The sequence below is a fragment of the Anser cygnoides genome, chromosome 4 (genome assembly GCF_040182565.1).
Source record: "Anser cygnoides isolate HZ-2024a breed goose chromosome 4, Taihu_goose_T2T_genome, whole genome shotgun sequence".
Taxonomy (NCBI): domain Eukaryota; kingdom Metazoa; phylum Chordata; class Aves; order Anseriformes; family Anatidae; genus Anser; species Anser cygnoides.
Window position 1 is genome coordinate 52853675 of NC_089876.1, and position 27042 is coordinate 52880716.

Here is a 27042-nt window from a genome sequence, read left to right on the forward strand (position 1 = left end):
AATTTAAAGGCACTCTAAAATGTACTACTTCTAATCATGATTCCAGATTTTACATGTAAATAATTCCTGTGTGACATTAACCACAAGAACTCCCAAACCAAACTTCAAACAGTGGAAAGGACACCATGTTTAAATCCCCATAAAGGACTGTGAACAAACATAGCTTATAAACATTGATCTGGTTGAATGATCATTGAAACTTTGATTAGGACACCTTGATCAAATATATACAAAATTCAGGCTTATACAAGTCTTCTTCTCTGGTCTAGCTCTAAAAGAAAGAAGAGTAGGAACAAACTGGTTTGGGCAAAATATGAGCGTACAGGATTCTTCACCTATTCTCAGATCTGAGCTTCAGTGGAATCACTTTTGAAGATAAGAAGTGTGGTTTTCACTGCTCATTTCCAGTTGAACTAAGACAAGACCTGCAGCAACATCAGGAGACAGTTGTTTTCAAAATATTTTCAGGTCATGTTTGAAAGAAAAAAAGCAAAAATTCTCCTAGCTCTTCTTTTGTAGACAACTACTAGTATTCCTGATTTCTAAATAAGAAATAGAATAGTAATGAGCCTGGTCCAAAGCCTGCCAAAATCAGTTGTTGAGACAAAGGTAGCCTATCTGATTTGCCCTGCAACAGAGATGTAGGATACTGACAGTTGTGTTTGTGGCTCCAGACTTAGAAAAAAAAAGTTCTCCCTCTAACTATCATGGAACCAACTTCTTATCCCTACAACAGAAAAATATTTTATATTTTACTTCTGACAAAATAGTATCTACTCAACAGATTGTGGCCAGGCCCTGAGGCTTCACTTCTGTTAATAACAGGTACATGAAGACATAACAGACTTGGATTACTTTTGAGCATAAAGGTTTGAAATTAAAACGAATTCTTCATGGGATTGTTTTTCCATCTAATCCTAGTTACAGAAAGTTTAAGCAGAAAAATTATGAAAGCAGCAATTCAGACTACTTGATCTATTAATAGCTGATCTATTAAATCCTAGTCAATGCACTTTCATCATTAAACCACAAAGGTTTATCCCTGAAATTGCTTCAGAGAAATCATTCAGAGAGCTATCTGATGTAATACAGTGAGTTAAAATTATATTCTTAAGCACCGATATGATTTGGGAAGCTTACCAGAGACCTACATAAGTAATCTGAAATTTACAGGGCATGACTAGGAAAAACCTACAGAGTGCAGTCACGGAATAAAAACTCGATCATCAGTATTAGTGAGTCCCTGTCAGTCACGCTTGTCTCCGATTCCGGCAGGAGAGAGAATATTTGCTCAGATTTTCTTATTTATGTGCCAGTCGTGCTTGTTTTGATACCCACCTGACAATCTGCACAGAATGACTGGCACAGGCAAGTGCTGAGGAGTGTCAGGGCTGAGATGAGATGACGACTGACTGTATTACCATTTTAAATGGTCTGTCTGCTGAGTGCTGTGATTTCCTTCCTCCCTTACCTGTCACGGTTCATTACCCAGCTCCCACCGCAGCCCCAGCCCCGTGCTGCTGAAAGCGGTGCTCAGCCCATCGCTTTGCATGACAGCTGCAGCCCCCTCCTCTTACAGCAGCAGGCTCCTTCCTTCCTTCCCTCTGCATGCCCTAAACTGAGGGCACGCATGCCTGCGTGCGTGCAAAGGCGTGTACAGCCACTGCCATACATCACACCACCGAACGTGCCTGGGCTGTGGGAGGCTGCTTGCTGTTTTCAGCCTGTTAAACCAGACAGCCCCCAGTGCTTGGAGAACAGCTCCTGGGCAAGTGCACCAGAGAGAAGCACGGTGTTTCTCGCTGTGCCTTCAGAGATGTCTCTGAGAAAAGAGAGAAGGGTCACACCACATCCAGCCCAGCAGTCGCATCAGGGGTTAGACAGCAGGCGTGCCATATCCGAACACTGCCTGCAGCAAGAGCAAAGACATTCTCTCTCATTGCATTTATAATTTATATAATGACAGAAAAATTAAACAGCATTGTAAAACAGGTAATAGAAAACCTGATAGCTCAGCTACATGGGGATTTGTTTGTTTGTTTGTTTTCAGTTTAACATTCAGTAGTGGGAATAGCTTCTCCAAAGCACAAGCAATTCTCTGAGACACGTAAAGCCAAGGCCTGGTTGTGGAGGGTGCCATTCAGGCGAGCAGCAATGTTTCATTTCTAGATGAACATTTACAAATTCTTCACCTAATGCCTTGCCTAAAATAAGAGCAAATATTTAGTTTTCCAGGTCTTGTGTACCATAAGCTTATTCTTTTATTAACACTCGGTGAGTTCAAGCCAGCTGGCCATTTGGGAAAGGGTGGGCAGGCCAAGTGAGGCACTGATTTCTGAGACACCCTCTCTCCCCTAATGCAATGCCAAAAATTAGGAATAAACTCAGAAGTGCATGTAATTTCATGATTGAAATAACAGCACATTTTGGAGAGAATATTAGTAATTCTCAGAAATTATATAGGTTGTTTTACCCAACAGCAGGGAATAGATGGTTTTTTTTTTGTTTTTTTTTTTGTTTTTTTTTACCTTTTTTCCCCCCCAAACAGTATATAAACACTACAAGTGATAACTAGTAACAGTTGGAACAGGTAACTGCAGTCCTGTAGCAGGAACTGTTTCCATCTCTATGAAAATCCCAATGTGACAAATTTTTAAAGGGTGCCTAAATATATTTTAGCCGCTGTCAGTAACACCTTCTTCCAAGCTTCAAATGTTTGAATTTGTTCTAATTCGGTTAATAAACCCTTATGTAGCAATGCAGTGACACCACTGAGCATCAAAAAATACATCTGAGGAAAATGAGGGTATAGAAATCTTAGAATGTTTCAAAACATCAGGTAAAAATTAACAGTTAATCTACAACTGCGCACTCCCTTCCCTGGACCTGGTTTATGGAAGTTTTGCAGTGTTACGAGGTTGATTCAATAAAGGAGCTACCTTAAAGAGCCTATATTCCTTTCTCCGTTTGCCTGCCTTTGACTCATTTCCCCAGGTACCAACATGAGAATAAGACTTTCAAGAAAATGTCAATAAACAACTTTCATTTGTTTATATTTATTAATTCAGCTCTTCCGACTGATAACCAACATCAGAAAAACTGGGGATTCCTAAACCTGTGAGAAATCTGTACTTTCGCTGTTTTGTCAGGTTTGTAACTGCTTCACACTAATAATCAGTAGAAAAAATGTGAAGCATCCTTTTGAATAAGGAGCAAACATTAATCTGTACTTTCTTAAAAATTAGTTTAAAAGTACCTGGAACACTGTTATATATCAGTCAAATGTATGGACAGAGGATTGTACACAATACACTATGAAAAATCATAGAAAAAAACAACATGTACACTTTCTGATTACTCAACCTGACCCTACACAGACTCCTTTCCATGATTATGGTTTTCATTAATTCCTTTGCTGCAGCTGTACATATTTATGCACCAACACAGTCTTCCAGAGGGAGTTGATTTAAATAGGAGGAAAAGTGGAATATAATGGAAAGATACAGGTACTTCATTCAGGCTCACAGAGTTAATATGAAATTCAGAGATGCTGCTTGATACAGTGCCACGAATATCTGCTATAATGGCTCTGCATAATGATGGTCCCTTCGATAAATATGAGATGCACTGTAACATTTACACCATAAAGAATATTTTAGCCTTTGCCTTTCTATAGTTTATGAGTACCATCCTTTAAGATCAAATAACAGTTACTGACTCTGAGTGGATTAAGGCTTAAGCTTTTTTCAATATGAATGATAAAAGCCTCATTTTTTTTCTTCTACAGTGAAATGTTAAAATGCTGGTAAAAGCATAAATTATATTAAAATGGAACATTCTGTGAATAACTTAACAGCATCACAAAAAGGCAAGAAAATAATGCATTCATTCTCTCATTCACTTATAAAATCTATAAACTATAGACCCCTTCAGGGAGTGCTAGATATCATTTACAGCATGAAAAGGAACGGCTTTCAGATAAGGAAGTTAATCAGCAGGTGTTTTGTGATCTGTGAACTACTGATAATAATTATTGAACGTTCTTTAGGTCCAGAAATCAATAACCTGCAGCCACTCTCCCTCTGTGACCTCACCAGACATTGTAGGACATAGCAGGGCTCTCTTAAATTAGAATTCAGGTCTTTGTAAAAAGTGACACTTCAAAGATCTGTTCAAAAAGATAGGTTCAAATTTAAATTTTACTACCAAATTTGAACCAAATGTGATTTATATATATTTTTGAAGCCCTACAGCAAAACAAACCACCTCCGCAAGCTTCCAGCCCCTGCATCTGTTGAGATAAATGGATATTCTTAGCCCTAAGAGCAGAACATGAGTCTTACTCGTCAGCATTCAGGCACTAACACACCTGCCCTTTCGTGCATCCGTGCTGGGGCTGGGATCCCGCAGCCAGCAGGATCTCGTGGCGGGGTGACTGCAAAGGCCCTCGAGTCCTCGGCACCATGTTTCACAAACCACACAGCTGCCCCTCGCCTGGGCACCCCACAGCTTCTAGGTCTCCAGTTCTGGAAGATACTGCGGACAGGCCAGACAGTAAAAACAAGGTACCAGAGTTTCTACAGTCTCCTCTCCAGAGTCAGATCTAAACAGTTTCAAAGCTTTCAATCACATTTTCTAGCATCTCTGCCATATGACATGCATGAAGGAAGCCCTTGCACTCTACTGCCTGGATATTGAACCAGTAACTCAGGCTGTGGGCTCGTGCACCTCATTCTGAGTGATCTCACTCATGTTTATTCCCCAAATGACTCACTTTTCACACAAATGTACTGCCCTGTCACTTCAGTCACTTGAAATTATTGATTATCTCTACAACCGGAATTATAAAATACAGTCATTCACCCTAAAGGACTAAAATTCATTGCATTTTAAGCAAGAATGAGATCCATTCTCCTCATTTTGAGTCTCTTTCACACATTATGTTCGACATTGGGCCTTGGCAGGATGAGATATGTCTGTTCTGCTAGAGATGCTGTCTTTCAGATAATGAGACATAAGGCCAAAACTGTCACTTACGTCATTAAAATACCTCATAGCATTTCTTTAGATGCTGTTCCAGGACATAACAAGATCTAATAAAGAATGATGCCATGCAGAGAGAAAGAAAACAAACAAATAGTGCTTAAAATGTAAAATTATTCTTACTAGCCTGCAACAGTGGGAAACTACAAAGATCATATAAACACTAACTTGAATATCTCAAAGAAAAGACAAGGCTCTGAAACAAAAAGTGAAGAAAGGAGCTTTGATTTTCAGAGGCTTTCACAGTAAAAACACTGGACAGATTTTGGGGCAACTTTTTATCAGACATAAATTCATTTCTCAAAGGCAAAGCCATCTCTCATGGGTTATCCAAATGCATCCCTAAGTGGGGTCTGATTTAAAAGCTAACAGAAGACCCAGAAAGATTACTTGTGATACACTGACAAAGCTGTTGAGGTAACTTGTTAAGTTTCCAAAGCAGATGAAGTATTATTCCATAAGATATTTTCCAGAAGTAACAGATCACAAATCAGAGAGAAGCCAACCAAAAGGCACAGCCACAAAGACAAAGATAACTGCACAGCATTTTTGTCCCTCACAGATCTGCCATCTACTTTAGGAGCTTTATTGATATGGGACAGCTTTGCCTACAGCAGCCAGAAGGTTGTCAGCAGCCCACAGAACTCGAATTAGGTGTTCCAGCTGCACAATCTTGCTCAATGCTACCTAGTCTCCCATCACAGTTTGCCCAGTGTGACTGTCCGTGGGTACAGAAGCCATCTGGAAGGAAAAGGTCTCTCTTTTCCACTTAAAGAGGCCCTATGGCAGTATGACTCTGGACTGTCATTCCAAAGAGCAGCAATGGCAGTGGAATACAAAAAAAAAAAAAAAAAAAAAGTATTAAGAACAACACGATTTCCACAAAAGGATAGCAATCTGTATTCTATCCAAAAAGACATTTAGAAAATTTTACTGCCTTTGCTTTAAAAACCACTCATGCTCCAGCTCTCTGTAGCTTTTTTATGTTTGTTAATAACTGCAGATTATGGTGATGCATTAATCTTGCCTCTACTATTTGCTCACATTGCCTTCTAATAGAAGCAATCCTCTCCTTGAGTCAAAAAAGTATACTAAGCACTTCATTCTGTGACAGTACAAAGTCTTAACAACAGTTAATCACACAAACAAGTCAAGCATTGCATGCCTGAATTAATACAGGATGATGAACATGAATATTTCTAAATATTCTTTCAGATGCACCGAGAGTCTGGCAGGTTTCTCTGAACAACTTGTGATGCTACTAGAAATGCCTTCTTGACAAGACTATAAAAGGACACAATCATATAACTACACATTGCAGTGACTACCACCTAAAATCACCAGTTGCTGTAAACCAGCAAGATTTCACAGAGTTCCTACAGGGTTACATCACCATATAGCAGCTGAAGTATCCGACCAACAATTTTCTTTGTTACATTTATGACAGCAAACACTGATAGAAATTTTCCCTATGATAAACTGTTCAAGCTAAGAGAAGCAAGTTTGAAGTCTTTAACTGGAAGATCTGAACCTCTGCTGATTTAACACAGAAAAGACCCACGTTGTAGCATTCTCTCCATTTTCTAGAATATCCACACTGGGAAATTGGAATTCACACAATGCTTGCTGTGCTCCTAGGCCAGGCATGGAGCTAACAGAAAACAGATGAGCTTCTTTAGAAAGAAACCTAGATGAAAACTCTTAGATATACCTGAGATAGCCTAGAACATTTTCCCCGAGTGGAAAAATATAATTATTCCTAACAGCTAGCATTACTCTGTGAAACCCCACTGTCCCTTCCTGCGTCTGAACATTCAGTGCAGTTCTTGCAGCTGGGAGAACTGCACAGTCACAGGGAATAGCAGTAATGCCCTATAAAATCCTTCTCTGACAGAAGGCCCCAGCTGAAGAAACGGGTTTCCTGTCAGCTTGTCTGGCTAGCATAAGCTCAAAGCAAGTAGGTAGTAAGGTCAAGCATGCTATTGACAACCCTACCTACATGGAAAGTACAGACAGACATGCACAATCTAAAGAAGTCTTCAGCAAGGCTTTTGAAAACATGTACTCCCAAAACTATTGCAGAAAGCCTGCGGGCTTCATATATTTGCTTTAGATTTCCAGATATTTCTCAGAGCGTTAACAGAGGCTCCAGCCAGCAAGGTTTGGACCCATGTTTTCCAATCACCGAAGAATTTATTTTCTTATTCCACACCAAGACAGTTCCTTAGTTACCTCAAATTCTTATAACACATTTAAAGTCAGGCATGCATGACAATCTGGATATGTGGAGTATACCCAGTGCACCACAGATCTGTTGTAATCACAACAAATCCAAAACATCTTTGAATGTGCTCTAATATTTTTACCTAGATGTCCTACGTGGGATCGTGGCAGCCAAATAGCCATCTAGTTTAGTATGCTGTTTCTTATTTTGCAATTCACACAGCTAAGCAATCAATATCTGAGAGTGTGCCCTTTTAATCTGCCTATTAATTCTGGACATTTTTCCAGAGAGGAATCCTCGACCACCAAAAAGGCCAAGGCACCTGAGAGTCTGGCTGATAGGAGTGCTGGAGACATCCGCAGATACTGGTGGGGGAATGAATCTGTCCACAGCATTCCCTGAAGATGTGCTGCAGCTGGTGCACACGGAACTGCAGAGCAACCTGTGGCACTGATGCTTGCTGAGAGGTTTAGCTATTGCAGCTCTGAGATACAAACACTCCGATTATCTGGGAAATGAGATGAAGACTGAGCATAAAATTAGCATCACAGTGACAATGGAACATTTCAAAAATGTTTCAGAAGTCACTGAAGTTGCTAATTTGTACTAACATATCTCAATTTGTTATTCTACCAGAAAAAAAAAAAAAAAAAGATTAGTATTTGCAAGTTCATATTTGATTGGGAAAAGATGGGTATGGGCTCTCAGCTTAGTATTTGTGTTGTAGCTGATAGATCCCAGTAAAACTATGCAATTGACAATGTTGTAATTTTGTTGTTTCTCATGAAAGCATACAGTATGCCACTATCTTTGCAGACAGTTCTATATTTCTTGCCTTCTTACTCACTCTTTCTCCATTATCATTGCTACATATTCCCGAAAATGGTACAACAGTGTCCAATTAACATGCATGGTTTTCTAGTAAAGAGGAGCAACTCTACCAAGTTTAATAGAAAAAGGAAAGTTTAAAGCAAAGCTGTTCTACACTGTTAGTTAATAACAAGGTTCAGGCACAACTTTTATGTGCATCAGTCTTCATCCTTTAGCAGTCCCAACAAAGTCACTAGGGCTACATATGAAAGTGAGACGCTATCAATCCAAGGAAAGACGTGAGAAAAGGAACGCATTTCCAAAGCTTATTCCATCACCAATCTCAGTGGAAATAACTGTCAAATTTGACTATACTGGGGGAGCCATTTTTAACGTGGGAGCAGGCGGCACATGACAGATGGCAAGGTGTAAGAGCATCTTTCAGTGAGAGACAGTGTCTGAGTAAGGACAGATTCTGCGACTGAATGTGCTGCGAGGAACTGCTTGAGCAGTCAGCGTGAGGGAAGGGCTCTGTGTTTTGCCTGCTAAAAGAGTCTAATTGCCTTTTCTTTTCTTCCACCTTTATTTTTTAATATATCTCAGCCAAATAAAGATTCAAAGTACATACAGGATGAGAAAGAATATTCTGACTACCTGATCCACCATGGAGGATTCTGGATCTGTAAATTATTTAACTGCTACTGAAAAACAATTATGTTTTCCAGGGTAAAAAGGCCTTTATGTGACAGTTCTTTATGTGACATAAAGTACTTATCAGCATCAATGAAGCTGTATTGATTTAACACAAATGAACACATGGATTTTTTCTACTTGGGACTCAATGACTGATTTTTGATTTCTTATCAGTTAACAACATGAAGCCCCAGATGACAGGGAAAGATTAAAACTGCAATATTCGCAACCAATTAATTAATTAATCCTTTAAATTTCAATGTGTAAAAGGGTCCATTTTTTGTTTATAATTTGTTAGCTATATGAATAGCAAGTGACCTCTAGTAGCGACCTCTAGGAAACACATTCCTATTCAGAGAATGACCAGAAAGGTTACAGCCTCTGCTTTATATTGAGGCTTTGTTTTATTATAAGGCCATCATCTTCCAAAGTCTGCAGCTTTTGCTAATTAATACACTTGTATCTATCTACCCTGAAACAATTTTCCCCCCATACTACACAGACACCAAGCCTTCATAAAAGCAATTGATGATGGATTTACGGAAATATATAATCATTGCCCTGACAACCCACATCAAGGTATGCCAGAACTTGCTACCTGTGGATAAATCAGGACTCAGCTGAAACCCCTAGCACCATGAAATTTATTTCCAGTGGAAAGATGGATGTTAAGCATAACTCATGATGTATAAATCTGTGCTTCATTACAACCTTTGTTTAACTTGTTCCTTCAAAGCATCATCTGTGAGAGTGCTCAACAGAAAGGTGAAGGGCCATCTGCAGACTTAAATCCTTTGAGAAACCACACATGTACGGTTAGAACTGAAACTATTCATGAGAGTGACAACAGTTTTGTCTTGTTTCTCCTTTTTCCACATCCTCTGTGATTTGTATCTAAAATAGACCTACTTTCACATAAAATCTGAGCACTCAGTTTAACTGCACATAGTTTTCCTATCTTTGGTTTGTGTTCTGTGATTAAATGTTGCTGCCACTCTAGCAAATAATGCCTCTTCTAATGACAGGATTTCTCCCCCCAGTCCTGATTTGTCACAATTCCCAGTAATTTCGTAGGAATTTTGACTGAACAAAGACTACAGGCCATGTTGAAATTTGTAGAAATTTGGCCACTTCCCATTTCTTGCAGTATTTACAAAGCATTTTGTTAAACAGTATGTTTTCTGATTCTTAATTAAATGATTTGATATGTTGTTTGGTTTTAAACACTCAGCCTGAATGAATATATATAAATATTTTGTGTATGTGACATGAAAGTATTCCCTATGTGAAATTCAGACAACAAATTACAGATCTCTTGAAGAATACACTTTTCACGTACTTCTTCCTCTCAAAATGTTATGCATTGAGAAAGAACAGATTACATCACACTGTGTGGATTGCTAGTAAGAGAAAATACAACAGAGAAACAGAATTGGTTATTCCTATTTTGTTTTATAATATTTGTAACAGTTGTCCATACACACATACTCAGAATTGTCAATGCTATTTCACAAGAACTTGGTCAAACACCGGTGTCAGAATAGTTCAATTGGTGCATATCACTACAGGCCTACATTTTTTTGTATCACTACATTTTTCTCTGCTCTTACTCTTATTTTGCTGACAGGAGTCTAACTAATATTCATGTAGTATGTCAGAGCAGCTCCAATTTTTCAAAATTCCTCTCTTTGCACATCATTCAAATGGATTTTCTTCTTCCATGCTTGTTCTTGTTAATTGTTCTTTAGCTATGTCATTAACAGTGCATCAGACTGCTTTAATTTGCTACTACTGTCTTTCATAAGATGCCTATGGGGTCCTGTAAGATATGTCTTCCAGAGAGTGTCTCTGGCCAACACAGCAGCCTGAGGTTCTGATACCTGCAATACAGCATTACACTAGATGATCTACAGAAAGTATTAGGATATAGATTGACACTGGATGTTACAGAAATGGTGGGGCTAATTTGAAGGTGTAATGCAGAGATTAGAAGTCTCTGTTTAAAACATATCAAAATCCTCATTATATAGGTTTTCACTGTTAAGAGAGTAAAGGTTTTTATCTAAGAACTGCTCAACAGAACTTACAGTTGGAGTTTACCCTTAAAATATGAATAATTTTAGAGAAATAAGGAATCAAAACTGTGTTTCCATCAGATATGGCACAGAAGAGAAATGAACAGAAGATACCATCAATCAAAGGTAAAACACCTGTCATATAAATGCATAGATTCTCAATTAGTGAGTCAGCTAGTGGCATCCAAGAAAAAAGCCTGAAAGTTACTCTTCCTCATCAGCAATTAAACTATTCTGGCAATCTCATTTGACATAAGGACAAAATACGATCTGTTCATTTTCTTTAATCAAAAGAAAAAAAAGTCTTCTTTGATTTTGTCCTGATAAACATTATTTCCTGATCATAGTCCTCAAATCTGCAGTGACTCCAGCTACAGCTGAGCATTTAATGGGGTTTTAAAAAGTAAGACTCCTATTATTAAACCTATTTAGCAGTTCCCTACACTGTACAGCTTCCATATCAGTACATTCCCCACATCTGTTCCTTCCCATTTTCTCCAGTATAGCTACTTTACCTTCTTAATCTCAGTTGTCACTGGACTCTTCATCTCCTGCCTCCTTCCAAGGCTAGGTGGGGAGAAGTTGTCATGGGCTTGTCACCCACCTGCCCTCTTTCTGGTCCTCCTTGGAAAAGGAGAGGAAATGAGCACAGGAGGTGCTCTTCACCTTAAATGGAGAGACAGGCAGAAGGACTGGAGAAAAAGGGAAGGAAAGAGAATTAGCTCAGTTGGTCCACTCCCTACTTCCTAATGACAGGATGTAGAGAAAGAAAAATTTTGCCTCCTACAGCAGCAGTTATGACCTACTCAAAGGGTGTGTCAGATGGGACAGTCGGCCTTTCAGGAAGGGTTTTCATCCTGGAAGCACGCATTACTTTGCCCACCTAAATGCTTTTAAGATGTATTATTTTTCATCCCGAAACCCGGCATGTACCTGAGCACTGGTAACGCCTTTAAGACTCATTTTTCTCCCTGCAAAGGAGAAGAGAAGGAAGGAAAAAAAAAATCAAAAGTAAAGATGCCAGCTGCAGCTTAGCAAACTGCTGAAGTTATTTAAGTCATTAGGCATGAATAGAGAAGAAATATCTCAAGTCAATACTCATTAGTACCAGTAAATATGTTATTCAGTATTATTTTCCAAGTAAACTGAAGTGAAATCTGCATAATAAAAGGCTAATTGACAGAGGTGTAGATGTACAAAGTAAGTAAGCACAGAGAAGAGCTTGCTGAAGAGGCTAAATGCCATTGATGTGGCTGTTCAGAGCAGGCATCTGCTATCAAGTACTTCATGTTTGCTCCAAAGACCTGCTTTTGTTCTCTCATGCTCTCAAAGCTCAGCCTGAAGTCAGCAGGCACTGAGGGCAGGCCAAAAGCACAGAAACTATCAGAGGCAGCATGCCTGCTGTCAGCTGTCTCCTGAGGAAAGTCGCACAGGGCCTGCAGAGGAGACCGGGCAGCCACATGGGACAAGGTGCCGTGCCCCGCGCTGGGCAGGCCTCTCTGCCATGGGGTGGGGGGGGCTGCGCTGAAGGGCATCCAAAGGCAACAGCAGGCACAGGTGGCTCAGCTGAACACCCTTCTGCACCTTTCTGCACCTTGCGTAGGTGCACTCGCATTCCTCAAACAGGAGGAGTCCTGTCCTGTGTCCTGGTGTGTGGGAGGGACATGGGTGTGTGGAGTGGCAAAGAAGGCTGCAACTTGAGCTTCCTAAATAAAAGAGTTTTCTGAGGCATATGATGACCTCCAGAGGTCCCTTCCAAACTTAACCATTCTGTGATATACACAGGCTGAGTCTATGTATTAAAGGTACAGGGAATTTGTGTTTTCTGGGAGATAGAAGACAGTTCTGCCTTGCTCAAGGGACAGGCCCCACCAGTCCTTCCCTTAAGGCAGAGTTGACTTGCAGAAGTGGAGGGCTTTCATGGTGAAGGACAAGCTTATAGGGCGCGCAAAAGATCCTCCTGAAACCAGGGTGCTAAATCCTACCTAAAGTGCAGACAGTAAGAGCAGAGAGAGTGCTGAAGACCATCTGAGTCCTGAGATTAGAGAAGAATTGAGGAGGCAACTGCGCTTCAAAAGTCCCTTGCACCTGCCTCACAGGAGTGCCACAGGAGCCATGGTTTTGGTCCCAGCTCCTTGGGTCTCAAACAGTCTGAAGAAGCTGAATGGATCTGTCAGGAGCTGCCCTCTGGTAGCCCTATGCTAAGTTACAGAAAAATATCTACTAAATCATAGACTACTTCTTTATCAAAAGACAGCAAAATTCTTCTGAATATCAAAAGAATTCATTATAACATGTCACTTACTATAGTCTTTTTTTTTTTACCTTAATGGACATGAAAATGAAACAAAAATGCTAATTTCATGTACTTCACAATACTTTATAATTCAAAAATGAATTGCAAATGTGATATAATTTAATTGTCACAAATTGCACTGTAAATGCTTTAAAATTAAATAATCACTGCTAAATGTCATATGATTACATACATTTCTCATATACCCAATTTATACCATATTTCTTAATCACCTATCCTATTATACTAATTTAGGAATATCTATTTAAACTCAAATATCTAACTATTCACTTTGATTTACCTTCTGGTTTAAAATTATTAAGTCAAGTAAAAATAAATATTGGGCATTGGAATAAAAATTTCAAAGGGCACAAGTGACTCTGAAGCCAATGTGCTATTTTCAGAGCTTAAATCCAGAACGTCAGAAACACACTTCCCTTCCAAACTGAAATATCTTTGTAAAATGGTCGTGAAGATAAGGTAAACAATATTCCCTTTGCAAAATTCTTGGAAATCTACATTAGAATGGGAGAGTACCAATACATTTAATAAAATTCAAATTTTACTGAGTACAAAGCAGATGTAATCACAAAACAGACCTTGCAAACTCGAGAGGAATGTAGACAATCACAGCAAGAGGAATCATGGCCATTACACACACTACTGTATAAACCATGGCACAATCCATCCTGCCTTTATCACGTGAGCTGTTGAAAATACAGACTCTTATTTTATGAGTACTATATTGCATTTTAATAGCTGTACCGTGTAGTTCATTTTGTACATTATATGCAACTCTGGATGAAAATTAATCTATTTTTCTGTGTTTATGAATCAGATTGACGTTTCTGTCAACACCCACTAAAAGTCATGCAAAACATCTCACAAATTTTTGTCTTTCATTCAAAACTCATCTTCACTGGAAGATATGTGTAAAAATAAAAGGAGAAAAATAGAAGAAAAAGATAATCCTGATACAGTGATATAGTGTCCTGCTACCAACATGCATGTCATTCAGAATGGCCTTTTCTGCCCAGTTCTATGCAGTGATATGATACAAAAAGAACAAGCTGTAATACAATGCCTGTACACAGCATGTATGTCCACCCATCCTGCCAGCAGGCAGTCTGTGAGGAGGGGCTGGACTCTTTTGCTCATGCAGAACCTGTCTCACGAAGGAGCAAACTGTTTAAATATGTGTTCAACAGTAAATACATGTACATGTCTGGTTTAAAAACATACTGAATCATGATTATCTCCATAGTTTAGCAGCATCGATAGGTTGGACTACTAGATGCTTAGCATATACAAATGGCTTATTTGAAAAATTTGGCTTTAAATTTGGAGGAATCTTTCTTGGTTTGGTTGGATACTCCAGGCAGACAAGAGAAGCCATATACATCAGTGCAATATTTAATCAAATGCATAACTTTTAAAATTTGAATAGTACTGTTGGGACGCCTCACGAATTAAACTTCACAGACTGATAACTCTTCATTTTGGATCCTGATCTTTCACAGAGTTCTTGGGTTGATGTCAAGAATGCTGAGGTAAATTCAGCACTTTTATTTTTCAGAAAAATCTTTTATTTTACATTCCTCTGTAAAAAGATAGATGATGCAGAGACTACTGTTTAGAGCATCTACCTTATAGATATATTTACTAAGGAAGCAAAAATAAGTTTAATAATGTTCTGGTTTTACAACTTTCATCAGAACATTATTAAACAAATAACAAAAAGTAATGCTGATGAGTCTGGCAGAATCAAAAAGAAAAATCAAGAACAAATGAATTAATTACCTCCCCATGTATGTATATACATGTAAATACATGCATATTCTTTATACTATTCACAAGATTAATAAGAAATATAAGAAATATAGCGCACATGAATTGTGGAATACGTATGTATTAATAGCACTGTCAAAGGGAAAGAACTGATCACATGTGTAGAAACTGAAACTTTTCAAACATCACAGAAAGATATGAGCATCCTGAGGTCTTCTCCAGCTTGCATATAAAATATCAAAAATAATACTCTTACTGTACTATATATAGCACTTCAGATCCAGAAAAGTTGGAGCAATTTAAATACATACACTATTAAAGTTAATCTTTCAAAAAAAGAAGACATTAATAATTTCTTTAAATGATCATATAGGTTAAATGCTAACCATAATCATTATATATGTCTAATCCAGACTTTAGACCATTTTTCCAAGTTATCCTGACACCCTTCCTTCCACCACTTACCTCCCTACTTTGCCATGTCATTGATTATTGATTGCTGACTGTGCTAGCTCACCCTGCTACCCCTCTTCCAAGGAGTAGTGGCATTTAACCCTTCTGACCTAATCACTCCCTGTTATATAACTAAATTACATGTTTATTTTATTACAAATCTACCTTCTCTTTTTAGTTTTGATTCCACAGCAGAAGTTCAAGGACAAGTCTCCTCACGGCTTAATAGAAATGCTATAGCACAATCTAGGGACAAAGGAACAGACATTGCCAAACAGATGCCATGTTGCTGCAAGCAGTGACATCTCTGCATCAGACCCTATCCTGAGTGTTGGTGAACTTGCTGTCCATGGCCGGGAAGAGGCCAGGGGAGAAAGGCAGAGCACAACAGGACCCTGCTCCTACTCCCTTGCTTCCCTGCCTGGGCTGGAGGGAGAGGAGAGTCTGGGCCTGTCTGGCTCCTGTCCTGGAGGATTTCCCCAGCCCAGTTAGCCTGCTCGTGCTGTAGCTACTGCCCGCTCTCAGCACTGCTTTCCCTGATGCCAGACACGAAGAAGCTTTTCTTGTTCGTAGCCATGTGCCAGCAGTTTTATTGGCCAGTCTCACTCAGCAACCTAGCTGAGCCTGTGACTTTTCTGAGCTGTTTATGTTGAGTGATCCACCAGATACCCTTTTTCATCCAAATCCTACCAGCCAGCACCACTAAAGAAAAAAATAAATGCCCACAGAGGCTTGTTAGAACTCTGATAATACCCATCTCTTCACTTTTACCAGCAATAGCTAGCTTCTGCTGCATATATCTTGAGTTTCAACTTACTCACTGAATGGCTTTATGAAAGGCGTGTAAAAGCACAAGAATGAAGCAGGAAAAGTTTCATAAAGAGGGTTTCAAATGTAATCCCTCCTCCTTACCAAGGACTTTCAAAAAAATCTAACAGTTATTCATCATATAACCAATTATTTTATAAAGAACTAATACAGCAAACAGAGCAAGCTTATCATGGGTCACAACGGTTCTGGCTCAAGCTGAGGCACTACTCCATTTTGCCTTATCCATAATGCACAATAAAACTTCTCTAGTAAGCCCTACAAGGAACTGCAGCAATCTGTCTTCATAGTCAAAAGGAAATATACTGCTGTTTGCAAGGTCATGTCTGGATGAATAAAGACAAACAGTGCAAAACATAGTACCGGAAGAAATTATTTTCGTTCACAGCCCACCTGATGAAGACTACAGAAAATTAAGGTAAGTTTCTTAGCTTTCTTCACAGTATCTCTATGTGCCATCATCCTTGAAAAGAACCTTTAACCAAGCAACGTACGTCAGTGCATCATGAGATGAAAACTAGGCAGCTCTGAAAAACAGAACTATAAATACAGTTCAAAAAGTGGAAGGTTTAGGAAAAGCTGACAACCCCACATATAGCACAGTAACTGTTTTCATTCATAAGCTTAATGGCAATACTCTGCATAGTAATTGAAAAACCACTTCAAAAGTTTCAAAAGCAGGCATGTATCTGGACCAAGGCAGATGTCTTGGACAAAAGTTCTCAAACGCATAGGCTACATTTTGAGTTTTCATAAAATTCCTAATGATTATCTCCTGTACTTTAATGTAGTGTTTAGAGTCATAGTCTACAAATGAAATGAAAAGACTACCCTTGCTTCAAATGTGACAGTCAGCAGACACTTCCTGAAATGTCTGCGCTAGTTACAGAAGGGCTGCTGTTTCCTGCATCACAGATACATGGCATTTTGTTATTTGCATTGCTGCTTCAGTAGAAAAGCTTTCTTACCAAATTGCTCTAAAAAGGCAGCACTTTCTAACAGGTAATTTTGATGTCAAGTGTTGGTTCTTGGAGCAGAAGTAAAACTATCACCACATCTCAAGAGTTATTTGACATCTCCTGAGTGAAATTTTTAATAGGACATTAATACTAGCCTCATATTGCAGAGTAGACTGTGTAGACTTGTATAAAAAACAGGGAAAGTCCAGAGTCGGGCCAACCTTGTGGAACACCACCTGGTCCCCAGACTTGCACAGCTCTGAAATAAACAGTATCTCAACCTAGTTTGTGCATTTGGCTTATCACACACCAGGTAACAAATCCGAATGTTTTATTTGACAACAGAAGCACAACGTACATAACCCAAGCTCCTTTCTAATTGATTAAGCACACCCCAAATTGTGCAAGAATGAGAGCCTGTTCATTCTGGCCTGCAAAGATGAAGTGCAAAACCAGAACTGCAAGTTCTCGGTTTGATCTGCTGACATCTGATGGGCTCTCCCTCTATGAGAATCAGGCTTTGTGGATGAGAAAAGCTGGGAGGAGGGAAATCCACATGCCTCCTCCTCCTTTAAATTCTCTGAATGCAGGAGCAGTGCTGGATCAGCTGCAAGCAGATGCAAGCAAAGATAAGAAAGTCTTCAATGGTACTTGCAGCATGTTCTGTCTGCAGCAAAAAACCTGCATTTGGGGGGGATTTTGAGAGGCTGTAAAAGCCTAGCATGAGTTTTGTTTTTTTGTTCAGGAAAGCACTTGAGCACATACTAACTCTCACTGAATTCAGCACAATCTTGTGCTGAGCCTTTCAAGGATTTGGGTGGGGTTCAGAATGTGCGCAAAATTAAGTATGCAGCTTACGTACATCACTGCAACAAGGCCTTAACTTCTGTGAAAAGATACCTACAATCCAGAAATGCCAACAATCCCTAAAATGTTTACTCCGAATATTAAAAGGTTTCATAGTACCAGATTAAAAAATAAATATGCATGAATTATTTATTTCTGATTTTATAGTATTTATAAACTACTGTAGCCGCCCACCTAAGAAACAAGAATTCTCTATGTAAATAATTTAAATTTTAGAAATTGTTATAAAATGTGTGATGACTTGTCTGTGTGAAACCTGATGTGGGATCACTGTTAGGAGGGCATAACTGACAGCCATTACCTACACAGGGAAAATAACTATATAGCAAGTTTCATATACTCACAATCTGGAAGAAGTTCAAATGTAATGTCCCCATACTCAGGTGTCATTTATATCCCTGTCTGCATACATGTAAAAGCATACATATATATCTACAAATAAACACATACCTATATATAACTGTGCAGGGAGGCCAGTTTGCCTATTAGCACATTTTGACATGATGGATACTCTGAATCACTGGTAATATTGTCCTCCTTGATACAAGACTCACTTGGATATTGAATCTCTTGCCTGTTATTTTCTTTAATTTCCAAAACATATCTGTTGAAAATCCCTTCAGGAAATACTTTTGAACTTCCTCTGTAAATGTGGAAACAACTTCAAAGTTCTGTTAGTAATTTATGTATAGCATGATGGACTGGGGTCAGTTCACAACTGAATTCCCAAGGCAAGAAGATTAGATGATGGAAAAGACAATTTAATATAAAATGCCTCCTTGCTCAAAAGTTCACACAGAGACTGGTCCTGCATGCCTTGTTCATGCAGGCAGTCCTCTTTGAAATCAGAGCCCTTATTGCCTTGTGGTTTTTATAGTCATTCGCACCAAAGTGGATAAATGTTAAAGATGCCAGACCTCTAACCTAGCAGCAATTTATCACAGTGCACTCGCTGAACCTCTGATCAGACATGGTTCAACGGAGACAGTTTCCAGTTATAATGAGACAGTAGTTAGTGTAAGAGCAGCCCCAAAGCTAAGTTTGCCAGATGCCTGCGCAGTGTAACTACTGAAACATACTCTGTCTTAGATCTGGGGTGATGTAGCAGCTGATGCACCACAGGGAGTGCCTCCCATACCAGGCTCTATTTATCCATGGCACGGATATACCCCCTGCAAATCTGGCCTGTCCACTCAATCTCTTGCAGCCAAATTGCGTGACAGACCACGGAGAAAACAAGACAGAAAGGTTTCCGTAGCAAAAGGTCCTGTTGTTGTCTGAGGCAAGTGCAGATCAGACCTGCTGGCATGGTGAATTCAGGCTGTCCATAAAGAGAATGCAGTTTGGTCTCTGTAATGCTCTGGTCTGCTGGTCACCCCTGGAACCAATCATCTCAGGCAAGGGTAAGTTTTGCCCATGCATAGATAGCGGCACCAGGATTTTCTTTTGTTAAATCTTTAGATTTTGCACTTTAAGACCTAAAAACAGTCTTTTGGTAAGGCATATTTGTGGATAAAACTTGATACAGCATGTCACAGCTGATTTACCTGGCTCCAACTGCTATCCTGATGAAAACGTACTGTATGAAATACACAGGAGTGTTTTCCCCTACAACCACCTTCATCTTCATCAGAAATATTTTTGGAGCTATACAAAAATTTTGATGAAACTTTTAATTACATTCCTAAACATATATTAAGATATCTAAATTGACTTGACAGAACTGAAACCAGGCCAGCTATTTAAAGTGTTAGGTAAATTATTCAGAGAGAACACCTTCAAAATTGTAACCTCTTTCTTCTTTCCTATCTTCCGTTTTTAAGTATTCCTCCCACCAGCATTTTGACTCATTTTCTACTTTTATGTTTGTAAAACACCTAGCCACTATTAACAGAAAAGGAGTCTACTTGGGAGCAATACAAAAATTTTGGTATCACTCATATGTAAGATGTTTGCCCTGGGATAAGAACTATGTACAAATTTCTACACTGGCCCACACAAGCCAGTGAACCGGCTAAGTACAATGAAAGATACTACAAATGTAGGCAAAGAAGCATATACGTATACCAAGGACATCGAGGTGCTCAAATGAGTCCAGAGGAGGGCAATGAAGCTGGTGAGGGGTCTGGAGAACAAGTCTTACGAGGAGCGGCTGAGGGAGCTGGGATTGTTCAGCCTGGAGAAGAGGAGGCTCAGGGGCGACCTTATTGCTCTCTACAGGTACCTTAAAGGAGGCTGTAGCGAGGTAGGGGTTGGTCTATTCTCTCATGTGCCTGGTGACAGGACGAGGGGGAAGGGGCTAAAGTTGTGCCAGGGGAGGTTTAGGTTGGATATTAGGAAGAACTTCTTTACTGAAAGGGTTATTACGCATTGGAATGGGCTGCCCAGGGAAGTGGTTGAGTCACCATCCCTGGAGGTCTTTAAAAGACGTTTAGATGTAGAGCTTAGTGATATGGTTTAGTGGAGGACTTGTTAGTGTTAGGTCAGAAGTTGGACTAGATGAGCTTGGAGGTCTCTTCCAACCTAGATGATTCTGTGATTCTGTGATTCTATACATGGTGGCTGTAATATATTTGAGAATTTGGCATAAAGGGTCTGATTTTGTCTAGAAGAATGTCCTGTTACTAGTCATTTTCTTGAATTATCAAGATGATCATCAATGATGATTTTCTAACAATAACCACAGAATCATAGAATCATTAAGGTTGGAAAACGCCGCAGTAAAAACCTAAATAGTGATTTAGTTATATAAAACTCAGATTTAATACTGTAATTACTTCTTTTTCTGTCATAATAGGCAGATATTCGTCATAAGAGCATGTCAGTCTCTCATGCCATAATACAAGCCATGGAAATACTAACAGTCAAAAGAACTTTAAAGAGAGAGTTATTAAAACTCATCCATAAATTTCATGTCTTCTGTGGGCTTAAGACCTATCCTCTTAGATTTACATAGTTTTCTCTGATCTGCACTGCTTCTAACTGGAAGTGTCTCCAGCTTATTATTCAAAAAGATATTTGTGTGGAGTATAGAATGGGAAGAACAATTAGAAAACAGCTGCTGTTTAGCATTTGCCATAAAACTTCAAGACTCCTAGTAGGTGTTCTTTAGAAAAAGTCAATTAGTAGTTTAGAGCAGAACAGAGCTCATCACAATTTCTGTCCTCAGTAGCACCAGGGGAGTTCTCCTTTGATTAGAATACTTGCAGTGGGGGCTTCCTTTGTATCTTTCATAATGGAGTTTATGCTAGAAAGGCACTTTTTTAAAACACTACAAAACTCAGAGTGCCAATAGACAGCACTGTGTCTCTCATCTTTATCTCAAATGACACAGATAAAGTCTGTTGTTAAATTAGTCAGTGAGGAGGGAAGATAATCCCTAGCAGAGTGCCTGTTAGGCAGATCAAGGATGAAAGGACGTCTAAACACAGAGCTCACCTATATAATTAATTATGCTCATGCAGAAGTGAGGAACCACCAGCGCAGTCCCTCCAGCCCAGAGTATTGATCTGTAGGAAACAAACTATATCCCGTCTGGCAATCATCCAGAGATTACTTCTAAGTATCTTAGCTGGGCATCCAGGGAACCTGAAAAGCACAGTGGATATATACTGCATATATCTACAGCCACTGCAAAGAGCAGCCCCCGCTGGTGCCACCAGCACTGAATTCGTTCGGATTGCAAGCGCTAGGACGGGTGCAATGGGCTGCCACTTGCTTTCAGATGAGATGCATTTGAAGGCACTTGCCATCCCCTATGTATTCTTCACGCTTTATCAGGAAAAATCTAAGAGTAAAACTCTCTGATTACATACTGTTTCTTGAGCAGCAGAGGAGAGTAATGCAACAACATGAAGGCTGACCTATATGGGTACTTTATTAAGTGAACAATCAAGATTTGTAGGCAAAAGATACTAGGCACACTGTGCTCCAAATTAGAGGCTGATAAAAAACAATACTAATTACAGTCAATATTATTATATTAATCACTTAAAAGGGCTGCTTCCATACATATTAAAGACTACAGATTGTTTCATTTGTACTGATACAAGTACAGCCAGAGATGCTCTTCTAATTTCTTTTTGCTTTAAACAAAAATTATGTTTAAATATGTGCAAAGGTATGATATATTACACCTCCTCCACGATCTAACACAGTGACAGCACGCACTCATGTTCAGAATATTTGTATTATCATACATCACAAGCTATTTCTGATTTTAAGATACTCAAATTCATCACAGTTGATCTCACCAAACTATTCTTGACTACAAGCTGTGATCTAAATCTTCCCACAGTTTCCTGTTGCAGCTTTATCAAGCTGATAAAACAGCAACACAGAATAGGACTGAGAGGCCCAGTGCAAAGCTGAGAGATTGCCCTGAACTTAAGGAGGACACATGTTGTACAGGACACTCACCACCACGCTGGTTGCCTGTCCCAGGTGCCAGACACAGCAAGGATGTCTCTGCTGGTGCCCTCAGAAGAGATGGTTTGCTCAGCACTGTGGGTAATGACCAGGATCTTCCACAAATGCCTTACATCACCTCAGTGGTCTTTTGCACTGTTAATTGTAAAGCCATCATATCTCCTGTATGGCTCCTGGATTGGATGCAATGAGTCATTTTAAGCTAGCTCCTTTTATTCATTTTAGGAAAGACAATAGAGGCTTACTTTTGGTGCTCCACTTCTTTGAGGTGCTTAATGTCCCACTGAAGCTATCTCAATCTTTTTCACTTTCCTGTTCAAAACATGTGAAGCTGTGAGAGAAAATCGTGAACTGACTTGGTATGCAATTAAATAACAGCTTTAATACAATAGAGAGTGTTTAATTCCCAATAGTTGTTACAGTGAATCTGGCATGAATTTTATCTGAGTTGTTGAATTTTTATTTTTATAGATATGATATTGAAACAATAATTTGCTATTGAATTTTGGGAGAGTGCTGGTGTAACTATTATACTTGCAAATAAATTTATTTCTTACCACATTTAAAAGATACATTGAATAAAGTGTAGCCTATGGACTTGTTAGCTGTGCACACGTAAGTAGGAATATAACTGAAATGAAACATCTAAATAGCAATGTTGTTCTTTTATTTATACAGCACTACTTATTTGTGCCTCAGATTTCATTTGCAAAGATATAATGGGGCAAATATAAATACTGACTGCCAGCTCTTCAGAAGATTGTTTGATATGAATGTATAATGTAAGGATTTAGCAATATCTGTCCATACGATCTTTAAGGCACAATTAACCTTGGATGTTTTCTTTTGTTTGTAGCCTGAAGCTCCAACATTTTAAATGCTTAATTAGCAGCAATCAGGCATCAGTACAGCTCCAATCTAACTGAGGGGATGGGACAGGTCTCCAGTTTGGCAGCCACTGCCAAAAGCAGGAGAATGTGCTTCTCTAATACTCGGCAATTCATCTGTCTTTTCTTGTATCAGAATTTTCATTGAAAATTGAACAAGTATTATCAGCTGAATAAAGTAACGGTTTGATACTTTGAGGAACTGGGAATGAATTAGTAGTCTTTATAAAATAATGTCATAGAAAACACTTAATATATTGTTCCTAACCATGTAACACTTTGAAAGTGTTTCCATGCCACAGTACAACATTGTTTTGCATGACTTAACTCCTGAAGATTAAAAAGAATCCTGTTAACATACTTCAGAAATGAACGAATATGGACTTTAGAAAAACAAGCTTGCCATGTTTTTTGATCTTCTCAGATTTAGGTTGCTTTCTAATATCTCAACAGTATTTTCCCCAGACAACATATAATTTTGCTTGTGAAGGAAATCAAAAGCCAAATTAGAAATATGAATGGAAGGGATTATGTTTTCAGCTGAATATCTTCTGATGTTTTTATATGCATTACATTATTTCCATAGTTGGAGAAAGAGAATGCAGTAGCAGGAAACCTAGATTTAATGAGAAGTGTCTGCATTGTGAAGAAAACTCACCAGTACTTCATCTTGATGAGGTGTAATTTCTTCATTTGTCATAGCTACTGGACACAAAGGCTAACACTGGTAGAAGAAGCTGAAAAAATGCATGCATCTTCAGGTAGAAATAGTCACCACTGAAGCAGCCCGGTGAGGTCTACAACCATAAAAAAACAGCACGAGTCTGAACTCCCTTGGACTGTAAAGTGCTATAAATTTATCTCCAGTAACATAGCATGTTCAAAAAATGCTAGCCGCATTATTCCAAAAATGTGTTTTCTTTCTCTGCTAAAATAAATGGATTTTTTTCTTTCATTGTTCTTCCATTCAGAAACCCCATAATAATTTAACTGTTGAAAAATATTTTAGTAAACTACTGTTGGGGGCCACAGTAGTTGCAGATTTCTTTCAAAACAAAATGTAAAACAGGAGATTTAAAGGGAATTACAAAGCAGGCTTTTAATAATTTAGAAACTTTACATGGCTCTGCCCAGAAAATAAAACAGTCGTTTAGATTTTTGTACCAGTCATCAGTTCTAAACGTTTTATATTTTATAAATTCTTCTTCTCCTCATTGAAAAACATTTAAAACATACTAGAAGTGCTTCAAGAGAATGTCTTCATTTAACTGACCGTTTAAAAAATTTATGGCAGCAGTGCCATGTTTGAAATTTCCACTGATTAAGAAAGTTTTATGGCAGCATAACCAGAGAAAAGTGGAACTGTGTAAGCCATATTCATAAATGTTGTCAGGACTGACAATCTTTTCAAGACTACTGGTTAAGTAAAATACCATTTTTCATACAGACTACTATTCTATCCCAAGGCCCGACGACTCTCACTCAACGCCCTTTCCCACATACAGTTGTCAACTTGCTCTGGCTAAAATTCTTCTTTCCTTTCTCAGTTCTGATTTTTTTTTTCTGATTTTTTTTCCACCACAGGAGGTTGTGGTGGATAGATTTTCTTTGAAAGATGGAAGAATCTTAGTAAACTTTCCCCCATCGGAAAACAAAAAGAAAATAAAAAATCTGGAAAACATTGACTATTCCATCCTGTAATTCTTCCAAGTGTAGTTATGACAGGGCTTTGTCTCCCTTTTTATTTAAAACCAACCACACAAAGTAAAATCTGCCATGAAACAATCCAGAAGTACCTAATGGTGGTCTCAGGTTTAGAAAATATGTTATATAATATAGTTTAATTTATACCATGAAGTGTTTGGGTTGTGAACAATCAATGCAGAGAAAGTATTTCTGATAAATATCTCTAGCAAATTGTATAATTCTACTATAAAATATTATTTGTTTCACATCATTTTGTGCCATGTTTATGATGCATCTCACAGCTGCTTGTACTTCATTATGTCATTTTCAGATTCTGCTGCTGTATACTGATGTGTGATTTGATATTAGGTACTGTAAAATAGGAGGCTGTAAAGTAAATTACATCAATATCAAATAACAAGTAAGACATTAAAAAACACATTTATTGCCTCATCATGTGCTATGATATCCCAGAGAAGTATACCCAGCCTTGATGCTTGTCCTGCTTACTTTTCAGTATGCCTCTAAGCAAATTTCTATTAACACAAGTTTTTTCAGTAACCAAATGTTAATTACTTCTCAGCCACCTGTGAAACTGCCTTTTTTTCTTAAATGCATCACATTAAAATTACATTAAGGCAGATGTACTAACTCTTAAAGTTACAATGCCCATGTTGAAGTATAGGCAGGATATAAAGCCCATCATTAAAAAAAATAAAAAAAAGCTTTCAGAAATAAGATCATAATTCACTTTACCTAAGTACAAAATGTAGAAAGATGCTTAACCCAGGTTTTGAGCCTCTCTTGGTCCAACATAAACTAATCCTCTGAAATGAGAAAGCCTTGTAGTGGTACTGTCATTCAGCTTGCTGCATAAACTCAGTAGTCCAAATGTGTCACCGATTGCCCCAGCACCTTGCTCCGAAGGAATCCCACCTACAAACATGCTCAATTAAGGAGCTTAGATGAGTGAACCAGCACCTATTCCATATTTATGTGGGGTTACGCTATCACCTCTTGTCATGCAAGGAATGGAACCAGTAGGGCATCCTGGCTTCTGCAACTTTTTGCCTCAGGCACAATACATTCAGGAGTGCACAAGGAGCAGTGTGGCTACACATAGCCTGCTTTATGGCTATCACAACCTGGACAACTTTTCAAATCAACTTACCAGTTGATTTAAAAAAAAAAAAAATGAAGTTGTGTGCAATTATCAGTTCTTTGAAGGGTTTGAAATCATATGAAAAATGTATGAAGAACAAACTGAGAGTGCACATAAGCAAAGAAACTGCTTGCTGAGTGAAAACATTATCTTTGAATTAGCTCAAGATGGCTATGACTTTAATTTCATCTGTGATCTCTTTGTTTAATTTCCATTGCTCTGAAAGTGAGACAGTGTTATTTTCTCATAATTTGGTTATTTAGGACCAACATGTGACTTACTTCAGTGTCCATGCAAGAAGGTAAGTAGTAATAAAAACTTGCTCTTAGTACATCTTAGATGCAGAAATTACTGGGAGAGTGTTGCAAACATGAACAATTTTGGAAGAATGGTGACTACACCAGCAAGATGGCCAAAAATGTATTTAGTCATGATTGCCTTGAACCTACACGGAAATAAGGAGAGCTATGACTTTCTGCAACAAAGCTCCCTCCCACAGAAATTCATACAGTCACCTAGGATTTGGCTTAAGCTTTTAAAAATTTATGAAGATGACAACATGCTGTAACAGCCCTAGAGGTAAAGAGAAGAATAAAAATAAGCATTTTTATAAAGGTCAATTCTTCACTATAGATATATATGTATTTTGTATTTTTATGCTAGAATGCTGCATCTAACTTTCTCAGCAAAGTTTTATAAGATCCCTCAGACTCCTTTCTGTCATGCCCATACTTCAGAATGAAGGAATGATGTAGTTGTTGCTAGCATAGTTTTTGACCCTTAATATTATTTTTTTTTTTGGGAGCTAAGTGAAAGAAGAGAGGGAAATTGTTTACAGACAAG

At 38.5% G+C, this 27042-nt stretch overlaps 1 long non-coding RNA gene across 2 annotated transcripts in view; it reads right to left on the reverse strand.

The window, feature by feature from the left end:
• Positions 1–21737: 21737 nt before the first annotated feature.
• LOC106032332 (uncharacterized) overlaps positions 21738–27042 on the reverse strand; it is a 76709-nt gene continuing 71404 nt past the window's right edge. For both annotated transcript variants that reach the window (XR_010831173.1, XR_001204795.3), the window contains 3 exons: positions 24010–24148; positions 22710–22795; positions 21738–22599 (listed from right to left, as the gene is read on the reverse strand). This is a non-coding gene — a long non-coding RNA (uncharacterized lncRNA). The remainder of the gene's footprint in view (positions 22600–22709; positions 22796–24009; positions 24149–27042) is intronic.